This window comes from Octodon degus, unplaced genomic scaffold (genome assembly GCF_000260255.1).
Source record: "Octodon degus isolate 3935 unplaced genomic scaffold, OctDeg1.0 scaffold00246, whole genome shotgun sequence".
NCBI classification, from domain to species: Eukaryota; Metazoa; Chordata; class Mammalia; order Rodentia; family Octodontidae; genus Octodon; species Octodon degus.
Window position 1 is genome coordinate 671,732 of NW_004524822.1, and position 13,238 is coordinate 684,969.

At 38.4% G+C, this 13,238-nt stretch overlaps 1 protein-coding gene and 1 pseudogene across 2 annotated transcripts in view; both read left to right on the forward strand.

Moving 5' to 3' along the window:
* The window catches only part of Plekhg1 (pleckstrin homology and RhoGEF domain containing G1), a 227,751-nt gene that overhangs the window by 51,514 nt on the left and 162,999 nt on the right, over positions 1–13,238 (forward strand). The window lies entirely within an intron of this gene.
* On the forward strand, positions 4,837–5,202 carry LOC101560447 (annotated as a pseudogene).

The window sequence follows — 13,238 nt, forward strand, 5'->3', positions numbered from 1 at the left end:
TATATACAGGATAGCTTGGATAATTATACTGCTGATTTCTGCTGGTCTGTTGAAAGGAGTAGTTGATGCTTAAAACTTTTCTCCTTTTTAATTTTTTATAATTTTTGACCAATTTTGCATGCTTCTATTGGGCAATCTGAACAACTAATTTGAGGACAACAATATGCATTATAACAACCATTGTTGAATTCCTGTTTTGTTTAGTGAAATTCTGTTTGTTTCTAATGTTTTTTGGTCTTGTTTTGTTTATTTTTTATTCTCTTTAAAAAAAAAAAAAAAAGACAGGCTATCAGTAAATTGCTACACTGCTCAGGCAGAACTCAAACTTAGGATCTTCCTGCCTCCACCTCCCAGAATGCTGGGATTCCAGGCATGTGCACCACACATGGCTTCTTTTAGAACGAAACAGTGTATGACCAAGTGACCACAGGATGATAAGGAATACTAAGTGTGAGAATGTGGTACAGATTGATTGTCCCTTATCTGAAATGCTTCAGATCTAGAAGTGCTTTGATTGTAGGATTTTTTTAATGCTTACATATACATAATGAATGATCTTGGGGAGGGGGCCCAAGTTGATGTAACATTCGCTTACATTTCATATACACCTTCTATATACGTAACCTGCACGTAATTTTATACAGTATTTTTTTAGTGTGCATATGTTTTGACTAACTTGTCTGATGAGGGCAGGTATAGAATTTTCCCCTTCGGGCTGCTCAGCTTGTACAGTAGAAGCACATGGTTGAAAGCCTGATGAAGTTGGTGAAATTTTAAACAGTAGCTGGGGAGAAGAATAGTGAGAGGTTCAAAGGACACATAATTCTCTCTCAGTAAATTACCCGGTACCATGATGACTTCTATAATTGAACTACATTCAGTGTTAACTTGAAACATGCACAAAGGCAGGCAACAACTTGGAGTAAAACTTTTAAAAAAGAAAGTGAATAAAAATATTTAAGATATTGTAACTGAAAGAATACATTTCTCCATTATTAGAACAAATGGCTTCAATTCATACATGTGGAGAACTTTAAGTTTCAATCCTAGATTCTAAGCCTATTTCTGGGAGAAAACCCATTAAAATAATGAAGTGATGAGACAATTGAATAATAAACTTTGATTGTCTGGAGAACGTTTGGAGGAACATCAGCATTTCCATTCTTTGGGATTATTACAAACACCAGCGTCTCTCTTTGCTTACTAGGCTGTGGCTGGGACCGAAGTCAGTAGGGTGGGGAAGAATCTGAGCACACTGCCTGCTCTTCCAAGGAGCGCCAGCAGCATTTCTGGGGATATAAAAACAAAACAACCCAGGTCATAGGGTAGCTGAAGGGCTTGTCCCTTGGAAAGGTGACTAGTTCTCAGTCCAATTGGATTTGAATATTCAATAGACCTGTCACTGGGGACCAAAGGAAAGGAAAAAAAAAGGGCAGAGACATTCCCAGCCTGGAAGGGCTTATAACAGAATACTCTGAATTTCACACAATTTGTTTTACATTATTTCATGACATTTATTCCAATTAACTTCCTAGAGAGCAAGTAAATGACAGCTTTCACTGCTCTTTGTTTTGTTTTGTTTTGTTTTTGTTTTCTTTTTGGAGTTGTGGAGACTGCACTACAACTTTTGCTCTTACTACACATCATTGAAATGTCTTAATGGCTTGAACTAACCGAATGAGAAATTTAATAGTCTTTTAACTAAAATAAAATATATGAAGGATGAACATTTTAGAAGAATCATAGCTCTGTTGTTTCTTCCTTTGGAATTTGTGGCTCAACTATAATTTTCAGTTCAAAACTCCTGGTTCATAGACATCTACTTTCTGGTTTTATTTGGTCCTTTTTAATGTATCTCCTCAGATCTCTTCATTTTGTAGAACCAACACCTTAGCTTCCTTGGAGCTATGCTTTAAAAAAAAAAAAAAAATTTGCAAGTTCAAATGCATTAGTTGGGCCTGGGGAGATGGCTCAGTAGATCAAGAGCTTCCCTGGCAAGCGCAAGGATCTGAGTTCAATCCCTGGATCCAGGAAAAAAAAAAAAAAAAAAATTCTACCTTGTCAAATGCATTAGTCATGACAAGATGCATTTCCAGTGAGCTATGTGTGTGATTTTTTCCCCCCTCAGCTGTCAGACTCTGGATTTTTAAGATACATAGTTGTTTAACAGCTTTGCAGGGAGCATAAGTATACTCACCCATGTTAAATGGTCAGCTACATACTGATTTCAGGTGCACTTTCAAAATGTTCTGTCTCTTAAAATTAGAAAGCTTGACGGATGTATAGTGGCTTGGCGGGACCCGTTCCTAATTTTATGTACCACATGATGCACATAATGGATTCTGATTATATGCTTAGTAGGTACTCACAGAAGACAGGACTACCTTTTCTATTTTAGAGTTTAAAATGTATTTTAAATATATATTTTGGGTACTAACAGAGGACACACCTAAACTGAAAGGCCTGAAACAATTATTACCTTTCTGGTTGAGTTACTGCTGCAGATAAGTTAATGGCTTCCTGTGCAAATATTTTAGAATCAGCACACCTGAGATTGTAGTCTGGTTTTCTTTAGCACTCTCTATAGATACGAATCCCGATTCAAGGCCATTAAACTTCAAAGTGTTAATGCTCATGAAAAGACCACCTATTTTGAAATGTGTATCTGATTAAAGATTTCATCGCAAAAAGTGTACTACCCAGCCCTCCTGAAGGGTCACGCTTACAGAGGGGATCACAGGGAGCTACACGGCAGGGCGCTGAGTGCCTTCTCTGGGGACAAACCAGGGCTTCCCTGGTGGGGCCGTAGAACGCAATCTAATGGGCGCCGCAGCTGGGATTCATGTGCTTCCACTGGGAGCAAAGAGTTTTGGTTGCCAGTGCTGTCTTCCTCCTGTCCTTTCCTGCGGTCATTCATTCTTCACCAGAGCACAAACACTGCCCCTGCACAAAGCAACAGATCTTCCTGTCCTTAACTTTGTTTTAAAACTTGCTTTCAACTCAGAATTTCGATGTTTAAAAATCCCTTGTTTACTCCTTTATACAGTAGTTAGCATCCGCCGTGTGGGGCTCTAGGTTCTACTTTTGAAATCCTCCCTTTGTTGAAAGGTAAATGCTTCATCAGTAGAAGTTCATTTGCGCTAGGTGGATGTATCACTTAAAAAGCAAAAATACTTTGGAAAGGGGTGGAATTAAATAGCCAAACCTCATTCTTCAGTACTAACATTACTAACATTGCCACATTAGTATTAGCTGTCACCAACTGCATTTCTAAGGCATCCACTAGTTTTTCAGAACTACTGGCCTGAAAAAATAGGATTTTAGCATTCTTCTCTCGCCTCTTCTGCCCGAGCCTAAGGTGACAAACCAGCCCGGATTTACACAGGACATTCCCAGTTTCAGCACAGAAAGTCCCATATCTGGGGACCCCTTGGTCCTAGGCTGGTCAGTCAGCTTATCTGTGACCTCCCAGGTGCTAGACTATAATTTTTATAGTATTAAAGTTTAACATACTTGTGATTTTTATTGTTATGACATAACAATGTCATTTTTATTTTGTCTGGATTGTTTCTAAAATTCTAAAGCCAATGTACAAATATTGTTCACCACGGACCTGGGTAATGTTAGATCCATGGAGGACAAACTCCCATTCTGAATTTACCTACTTAAAGGAGATTTTCCCAAAAGCTTCATTTCTTTGTAGATGATACTTCTTTACTTTTTTTGGTTGTATTTGACTTCTACTGATTTTTTTTTTAAAACTCTGTGGTTCTTTGTTTAATTCTTTTTTTAACTCAGTAGGCTGTCGCCTAAGTAACGTTTCATAGTTCATATGCATGGATATTATGATCTGTTGTTTCATGTTTATAAATGTCTGATTTTACCCTCAACCTTAATTGATAATTTCAATCCAGATTTAAAAATGATTGCTCCTCAGCGTTCAACACATTACACGGAATACACCTTTGCAATCTAATGTAGCCGCTAGTCTGATGTGGCCGATTTTTGTAGCGTGGTTAGTTTTTGTGCATGTAAGTGTGTCTGTTATCTCTTTGAAGTTAGGAATTTTTTGCCTTTTTTTGTTTGTTTGTTTGTTTTTGTTTTTATTTTTGTTTCAGAACCAGGGATTGAACTCAGGCCCTTGTGCTTGCCAGGGAAGCGCTTATTCCACTGTGCCATCTCCCTGGCCCCTTTTTGCTTTGTTTTTAATGCTAAAATTTCCCCATGGTGTTTTTGCCTTTCACCTTCTTTTTTTTATATTTGATGCAGACTCTTCTTTCATTCAGGATATTTTCTCTCTACTCTTCATATAGAACTCTAGTAGTTGAACTTTGGACGCTTTGAGTCAATCCCCTTTGTGTACTTCCCTTCTCTTTGTTTTTTGCTGCATGTTGTAGAGATTTTGTTGCCTTAAATTTTGTAGCCTGTTGGATGAATTTTTAGCCATGCAAATTCTATTATTTAATCTATTGGTATTTCTATGTAGACACTTTTAAGTAATCTGAGAATGTCCCCATTCTTGTCCTTTCCATGCAAGAAGTACGAGTATCTGTGGCTATTGCTGTGACTCTTTAAAAATGTATTGTTTTTCACAGGTGATCTTAGATTGCTTAGAAAGTTTCTTTTCCCTTTTTGCTGTTTTCCACTGCCAGGAACAGTTGCCCCTCTGGCATGTGCCACCCTGCCTTGGAGCCAGTCAATTATGGACTGAAACCTCACAAATTGTGAACTAAATAAACCTTTCCTCCATGAAAAAAAAAGAAAAGAAAAGAAAAGAAAATTTTTTTCCCAGCATCAAACAACACTTCACTCTCTGATCATCTAGCTGCTGTCAAGATGGCGCCGCAGAAAGACAAGCAGCGTAAGAGGCCAACCTGAAAGTTTAATTTGGACCTTACTCAACCAGCAGAAGATGGAATTTTTGATTCTGGAAATTCTGAACAGTTTCTGAGGGAGAAGGTTAAAGTCAGTAAAACTGGAAACCTTGGGAATGTTGTTCACATTGAATGGTTCAAGAATAAGATCACAGTTGTTTCTGAGAAATAGTTCTCTAAAAGGTTTTTAAAATATCTTACCAAGAAATATCTTAAAAAGAATCATCTTCGTGATTGGCTTCGCATGGCTGCACCTGACAAAGAGACCTATGAACTCCGATGCTTCCAGATTAGTCAAGATGAAGATGGATCAGAGTCTGAGGGCTAGGTGGTTGCCACTTACAGGGATTTGCTTTTCATAAAACAAATGAAGTATATGTGAGAAAGAAGCATCCAGAAATGGGCTTTTAGTTTATTGGTAAAGAAAAATATTGCATTCTTTAAAAAAAAAACACTTTATTAATTTATTAATTTTCACATAGAATGTATTTCTGTTTTCCACTAAAGCCCCAGCTCCTGCTGAGTACATTGTCTTGGGGCTTCTGGGAGCAGTTTAGGTTTTCCTGCCTTCCTGCACTGGCCCATTGCTTTTCACTCTTTCTTTCTGTTACCTAAGTTTCCCCACAAGGCAATTGTGATTTCACTCCTTCTACGCCATGTCCGCAGAAGGTTCTGGACTGCCCCTGTCAGCATGCTCGCTCTTTCTTCGCATTCACTGACCTTCCTTATCATCGCCCCTCCCTCACTCTTGCTTGGGGTCACCCAGTCCAGTCAAGAGAGATTCCTGAAATGAAGGTAAAGAGGGCCCCACGAGGACCAGAACCTTCTTAGGTCTAGAGGCAGAGCAAGGGGATTTTGTTGGCCAGGTGGAAGCTCTCTTGTCAGGCCTCTCTTGTGTGAGAAAGAGCTCTTCTGTGTTTGGGAGCTTCCATTTCTGCCATTTACCTAGAAATTTAACTGGATTGAAACCCAGTTTCTGAAATTATTCTATGTTCCAAAATTCTTCTAAGCATTAGTCAGTAGATGACCAAAATAGAAGCTATTAAAATTCTCTTTCTATAGCAGGAAATAGCATTATATAACCTGGATGCATTCCTAAAATTTCTTTGTGGTTTGGCTTCAGTAAATTACTACTTTACTTACAGCTTTTAAAATATATTTAGACTTAAGTTTAAAGAGTGAGAACCACATGTGTAAACATCAATGAATAGCATTCTTTTAATGAATGGGGGATGTTATTTATATTCTTCTTTCACTTCCTCTATAAAGTCCATTGCTTTTGGGAAGGCTTTAGCTTATATTGTACTCACCTTAAAAAGTGAAAGGCATTCGTTTAAGTGTATTTTAACTCAGCCACAAAATTTCACTATTGCTACTGAGAAGGGCTTGGTCCAAATCTTAGACACAATATTTTGAAATTGAGCTCTATGCCTTAAAATAGTAAATGACAATTCATGCAGCATTACAGTAGAAAGTAGCTATTTTAAGGGATTCAAATAACCCTAATTTTCATTTTCTCTAAGTCTGATCTTTATTTTTGCTTTCTTTGGAAAAATAGTTTGCAGTTCATGTATGATATGGGGTGAGCAGATGGTCAAGAGCGAATTACATGGTGCTGGGCTCAGGAGTCAGGATTCAGCTACACAGTTTTGGGAGAACTTTTGAGGGGTTAAAACAAGGAAGTCATGTGATCCAGTTGTCATGTACAGGCCAGGACAGAGGTAGAATCAGAGGCAGGAGATGGGAGAGGTCATGCTAGAAGGTAACAGAGCCATGGGCCAATGCAGTACAGATGGTTCCTATCCAATGCTGAATTGTTATTCTGTATTAATTTGGTGACACTAAAATACTTAGTGGTTAGTTTATAAAGACTCAGTCCTTTTGGAGCTGGAGTGGACCTTGGATGTTCTTACACAATTCTCTCATGATATAGATGATAAAACCAAAGCCTCAAGAGGTGAAATGACTCCTCCAGGTCAGCAACTCACATGGCGATCTGGGCTTGGCCCCCGAGACTCCACAGCCAAAGTCTGTCCCATCTACTATGTACAGGCCAGGCGAGCATCCCAACTATAGCAATGGCCTCCAACCTTTTGGGTGCCAGGGACTAGTTTCATGAAAGTCACTCTTTCCATGACAAAGGTTGAAGGAGGTGCTTCTGAATGGCTCAAAGGAGCACACAACCTAATCCTCTTATGCTGGTTCACAGTAGAGTTCAGTCTCCTGCGAGAACCTAGCGTCACCACTGATCTGACAGAGGGTAGAACTCAGGTGGTGACATGAGCAGTGGGAGCAGCTGGTTCCTAACAGGCCATGAGCTGGTGCCAGGCCATGGCCTAGGGTTCAGGGGATTCCTGACCTGTAGGATCTACCCCCTGCTGGGTGATAACATAGACTTACTCTTCTTTCTAGTCAGTGCCTGGCTGTCCTTTAACAATGACTTAATTCTAATCTTCCCTCCACTTCCCAAGTATACGTTCTTGCTCATCACATTCAAAAGATACTATTGTCTCCTCAGAGAAAATAGAAGTCACACGAAAACGTAACTGGGCTATAACCTGCCGTCAGATCTACCAACAACCATCATCTTCCTATCCTTTTTTAAACAGCAGGTGTTCCCTCTAGGCTCCACATCTTAGTTCCTTCTGTCTTTGCAGGAATACTTTTGATTATTTTCTTTTCTAGCACAATAAAAACTTGGTATGTGAGCATAATCCATTCTGGAAACATACTTTTAGTCTAAATCACTTGTATTTCAAAGCAAACTTCCCCATAAGAAATAATGGAAACTCAGATAATTTGTTCTATAACCCCAAAGTATTCATATAAAGTGATTACAATTGTAATATAATACAAAGTAATAAATAAAATATGAAATATATAGAAAAGAAATTAACCTGCACTTATTTGAAAACCTTTATGGTTGGTGTGAGAAAGACAAGAGAGAAGAGGGTTATTGGTGATAGTGGCAAACCTATGTCACACATGCTGTCACTGAAAGCTCCTGAACGTTGGCCATCCATGCTGTAGGATGATGACTCTCACAGCCACTAATGGAATCACCGCTGTCTATGGCTTAATGGACTCTTTCTTTTCATGCAGCTTTAACAAAGAACTTCTCCAGTGACACTAGCTTTTGCCTCCTTTTGAGGATTTCATAGAAATGTGACGTTGTATTGTTATGCACCTTCATGGCTCACCCTGATACAGCCTTTTTGGGTGGCGCTTTTTTACAAAGTTTTCAGTGTTTCCCACATTTGAAACATCTCTGTAATCTCATTTGAAGTGAGGGAGTCCTCTGCCTTTTTTCTCCCCTTCCTCTACAGATGAGATCTCCTCCAAAACCTCTTGGTGGTTTACCACCCATAATCTCCAAGAGAGAAAGAGAAAGAGCGAAGAACCAGCAGCTCATCTGCGATCATGTGACATTCAGCATTCTACTTGTATTACAAGACGTCACTTGTTTATTAAATTAAAATACATTATTTCTAATATATTAGAAGTGTTTGCTCATCATAGAACAAGGTCCTTGCAATCCAAGTTTTTACTGTGTTTTGAATCCTTTCTTCTCTAAAAAGATCTGTCTGGTCATCATCTAGATTCTCCCCACTGAGTCCTGCTCTCAATCCCTGCCCTCTCTCACTCTTTCAAGCTCCTTCTCTCAGGGCTTGTCTGCGGTACACAGCATTTGACTCCTCTACCGGGATGGTTTCTACTTCAGCTCTTACAGTTTCACAAACGGTTCTCACAGAAGCTGGCAATGACCTTGTGCCACTAATTCCAGTGAGCACGTTTTACCCGGTTATTCATTTAACAGTTGCTTATGAGCGGCCACCATGCCTGGACCTGGGCATGCTGTGCACACCAAGGAACGGGCCCGCGGGGACTGAGGAGGAGACAGGTGCAAAGCACAAACCTACAGTCGCTACATATTTAGACCCAAAGCACAAGTCCAACTCATTTTAATGGAAGTAGGTCCTGTATTTCAGTTTTTTAGTAGGTATTGTATTTCCATATCATAACAAAATGAGACAACAAGTTCCCCAGCATATCTATGAAATGAAAGTATTGCCTTTTCTTTTTCTGGATTTAGCTTTAATATCACATGACCAAGTTTTTATACATGCTCAAGTATCTGAGCTAATTTTACTCACATCATGGAGTTAGAAATTAGAAGCCAAATACATACATTATAAATAAAATTTACTCTCAGATCAATCGACCACATTAACACAGCTAAACCTGGCAGAATAGATTGGAGAAAAATTTAACGGTTTCCTGTGAAGGAAACTAAAATCATTATGCAGAAAGGCTGATCTGTGAAGCGTAGGCTCCCTGGAACATGTTTGAAACGGTAATCATACTGAGTTTTGAGCCTTTTTAAGATCAGCAAAACAACTATCTCAGCACACACTGGATAGGCTAATGGAAAGTTTAATAAAAGTAAAATCAGTTTGCTTAAGGAGAGATTGAAAATGGCAAGGTTTCTTTGCATGTCCTTTCCTCATGGCTATGTTATTCAATTTTAACATTTCCCCTTTTTCTGAAAGTAAAAACAGCCCACATTCCCAAAGCCAGAGCTTTCCAGGAAGTAGGAGCTGTTGTCATGCCAAAGAGTATGTAGATGAATAAATCACTGTTTGGTAGTAACTGTAGCAGCATTTTATTGGAAGTCAGCCTTCTGTATTCGTGTTCCTTCCCCCACTCCCACCCGAACCTGAAAGCTCATTGAAATGTCCTTAAGGTAGACATTAAATAATAATTCTGCAATATATTTGGTAATTAGGTAATTCTTTTCTTTTAAAAGACCTGGTATGCCAAAGTCTATTTGTCTTGACTGATGTGCAAAGGGTAAACTCAAGGCCTTCAGTAAAAAGAAATAGTCTTTCTAAATATAACATTTTCAAATGATGAAATAGTTTTTCCATATATTGTCCAAATAAAAGTAATGATTTTAGAGAATTTTTTAAAAGTCCATTTTTACCATTAAATAGGTGAGTACAAATTCAGATGGCTAAAACTTTCTCCCAGAATATTACTTTATTAAGTAACCAGCAAAAGGAACCTGATATTCTATTTCTCTTCCAAATCTTATTTTTTACTTAGGAGGTAGTCCAACTTCCCAGAGCCTCCTAAGTACTGCTCCTTTTAAGGGAACTTCACAGTGTTGACTAACATTGTTCTTTTTCATTACTTGGTTACATATTCTAAATTGCTTAAAATTACTGGTATAAATTGAAATCTTTTGAGCTTTATGAAAAGTACCATTAGGAAATGTTTCTGGGGGCCGGAGAGATGGCTCAGTAGAATAAGCACTTCCCTGGAAAGCGCAAGGGCCTGGGTTTAATCACCAGTTTCGCAAAAAAAAAGAAAAAAAAAAAGAAAAAAAATGTTTCTGGATATTTTGATTTTTTTTTTTAGTTTTTCTTTTTAAACTAATAATGATAGGTCTTGTAGAGAAACGGGAACCATTCTATAAGAGAACTTTTCTAGTAATAACAAAAGATCCCTAGAAATATATCTAATGAGTCATCTGACAGACCTGTGTGGAGAAAATAACTTTAATTGAAAAAAGTTCAAGGAGTTTAATAGGAAAAAGAATATAACAGGTTCACAAGTAAATTCATGGTAAAGATATCAATTCTCTTACGTACAGGTCCAGTGCAGTTCCAAGAAATCCAACATATTTTTGGTGGAATTTAGGATAACACTTAGGGCTGGGGAGATAGCTCAGTAGAATAAGCACTTGCCTGGCAAGCGCAAGGTCCTGAGTTCAATCCCTGGTACTGCAAAAACAAACAAAAAATTATATAGAAGAACAAAAATTTAAAAATAGACAAAGCAAGGGCTGGCCCCATAGCTCAGTGGATTAAAGCACTTGTTTAGGCATACACAGGAGCCAGGAGTTACATCCCTGGGCCTGCTGTGCCAGCTCCACCACCAGGGCACACTGAGAATGCAATTGAGGCTTGTCGTGGTGGCAGGCACCTGTAATCCCAGCACTTGGGAGACTGTACACAGGAGGATCACTATGAGTCCAATCTACGCAGTGAGACCCTGTACACCCTGCCCTAAATACAAAAATAAAAATAATAATAGACAAAGCAAACCTGAAGAAGAAAGAGATAGAAGGATTTAATGATGTTATCCAGATAGATAGATAGATAGATAGATAGATAGATAGATAGATAGATATCAATTAATTGGTAAATTGGCCACTTACCAATTTGGGGAGTAAGGATAAGAAGTTGGACTAATAAAGCAGTTCTGAAGTAGGACCACATTTATATAGAAACAGAGCTGAACTGCGAAGCAATGCAAAGGATAAATTTATAAATGGTGTGGAGGTAATTGTTTATGAAAAAAATGAAACTGTATCTCTGTCTCACACCAGATACTGTATTCAGTTTCAAAAAGATTAAAGACTTAAATGTGAAAAAATTATAAAACTTTTAAAAGTAGTTGGATGGATATCTTCATGTCCTTAGGCTAGGGAAAGAATTTTTTAAACAAGAAAGAAAGGTCATTAAGAGACACATACAGCTGCGTCACACTGAAGAGCTCTTGCGGCTGAAGGCAAACGGTGCCACAACAACAGACGGAGTCACAGATTGAAGAATATGTGGTTAACTCCAAAGCTTTCATAATAAAAAGAAAACCTAATAGAAAAAGGTACAAAATGCCTGAGTGAAGTTTTTCACGGGAAAGAAATATGAGTAGCTGAAAACATATAGCAATATGCCACAACTTCATCAGAAATTAGGAAAGGAGGGCCCGGGAGATAGCGCAGTAGTATAAGCTATCTATATAGAAGAACAAAAATTTAAAAATAGACAAAGCAAGGGCTGGCCCCATAGCTCAGCGGATTAAAGTACCTGTTTAGGCAAGCACAGGTTCCTGAGTTTGATCCCTGGTACCAAAAAAAAAAAAAAAAAAAAAGAAAAGAAAGAAAGAAAGAAAAGAAAAGGAAAAAGAAAAAAATTAAGAAAGGGCAAATTTGTATCACAGCAATACCATCTCACACTGCTCAGATATCTATATTAAAATGATATAATATCAACTTTTAGCCATAAAGTTGAACACAGTCATATGTGTAGTCCATCACTGACAGAAACATCATTATGTAGTGCATGACTGTGGACATTCTGCCATGGAGTATCCTATAAAATGCCATCCATACATACAAACAATTAAAGTACATAATTAGCGAAACAGCATGGAGGGACTTCACACACATAATATGGAAGAGGTGAGATTAAGTCACAGTATTGTTGGTACTAGTAAAGTTTTATAAGTGCAAAATATACAAAATTTGATCAGAATGAGATTCCTTCAGGTTGACTCATTCTCCAGCCCCATAGATTGGCAGCAGCTCCAGCTTCTAAATCCTCCAAAAGAACAGAAAAAGGTCTGCTTCCTTTCTAACAAAATATCCCAAACAAGGTATGATTGACCCTGGTCGGCCTGGCTCAACCATGCGACCGTCCAAGGAGATGAAACATGACGACTGGTGTAGCCTAATGAACATCCTGGAAGTAGGGCAAGGGAGAGAACCATGCTGTTTGGATGCCAGAGGGGTAGATAGACGTTGGGCTTCTGTGACAGCAGAGAGTCCTGGACCCACTTAGCAGAAATCAATTTATGCTACATCATCTACCATTACTTGCTTCTGGTCTATGAATAGTATGAAGTAGCTCCAAGAAAGGCAGACAGAAGCAAGGAAGGAGTTTTTATGCTACAGTAGGCCCAGAGACACAGTGCATAGCTAGCACTCCCACATCAGAAGGGATAGGTGGGAAGTTGACCGCACATACACCCCAGGGCAGGCATGGGCAGAAGCAAAAATCTAATCCCAATAGAGAACCTTTGGGATTCATGTAATCAAATTTTGTATCCCATCAAACACACTCACTTTAAGTCTGTCTCCTTGACCATCTATCCATATACTGATTTAAAGAATGTTTTGTAGAAACTTATTGAAAGAATATTAGTAGACTTTTCTATTTTTACCCTTATTACTCTTTCATACCAATCTGTTCTGTTATTTCTGGTAGACCCATAGGTAGATTTCTGCTCTCACTTCCATGTTCATGTGTTTTACAAAAGGAATAGACATATTTTGTCTAATGAACATGCTCCTATGGCTCCTTATTGCAAATAATTGACATTTCATGGAAAATGTTTATGCTTTGGATTTTTCACAGTTGTCATCATAAGTAGAACTGTTATTATCAGACATAACTTTAAGTTATGTATTGGTCAAACCATGCCAGACTGAGAGCAGTAAAAGCTGCTTTATAAGCCAGACATGGTAGCTTGCACCTGTAACCTCACACTTTGGAAAACTGAGACAGGAGGATTGTA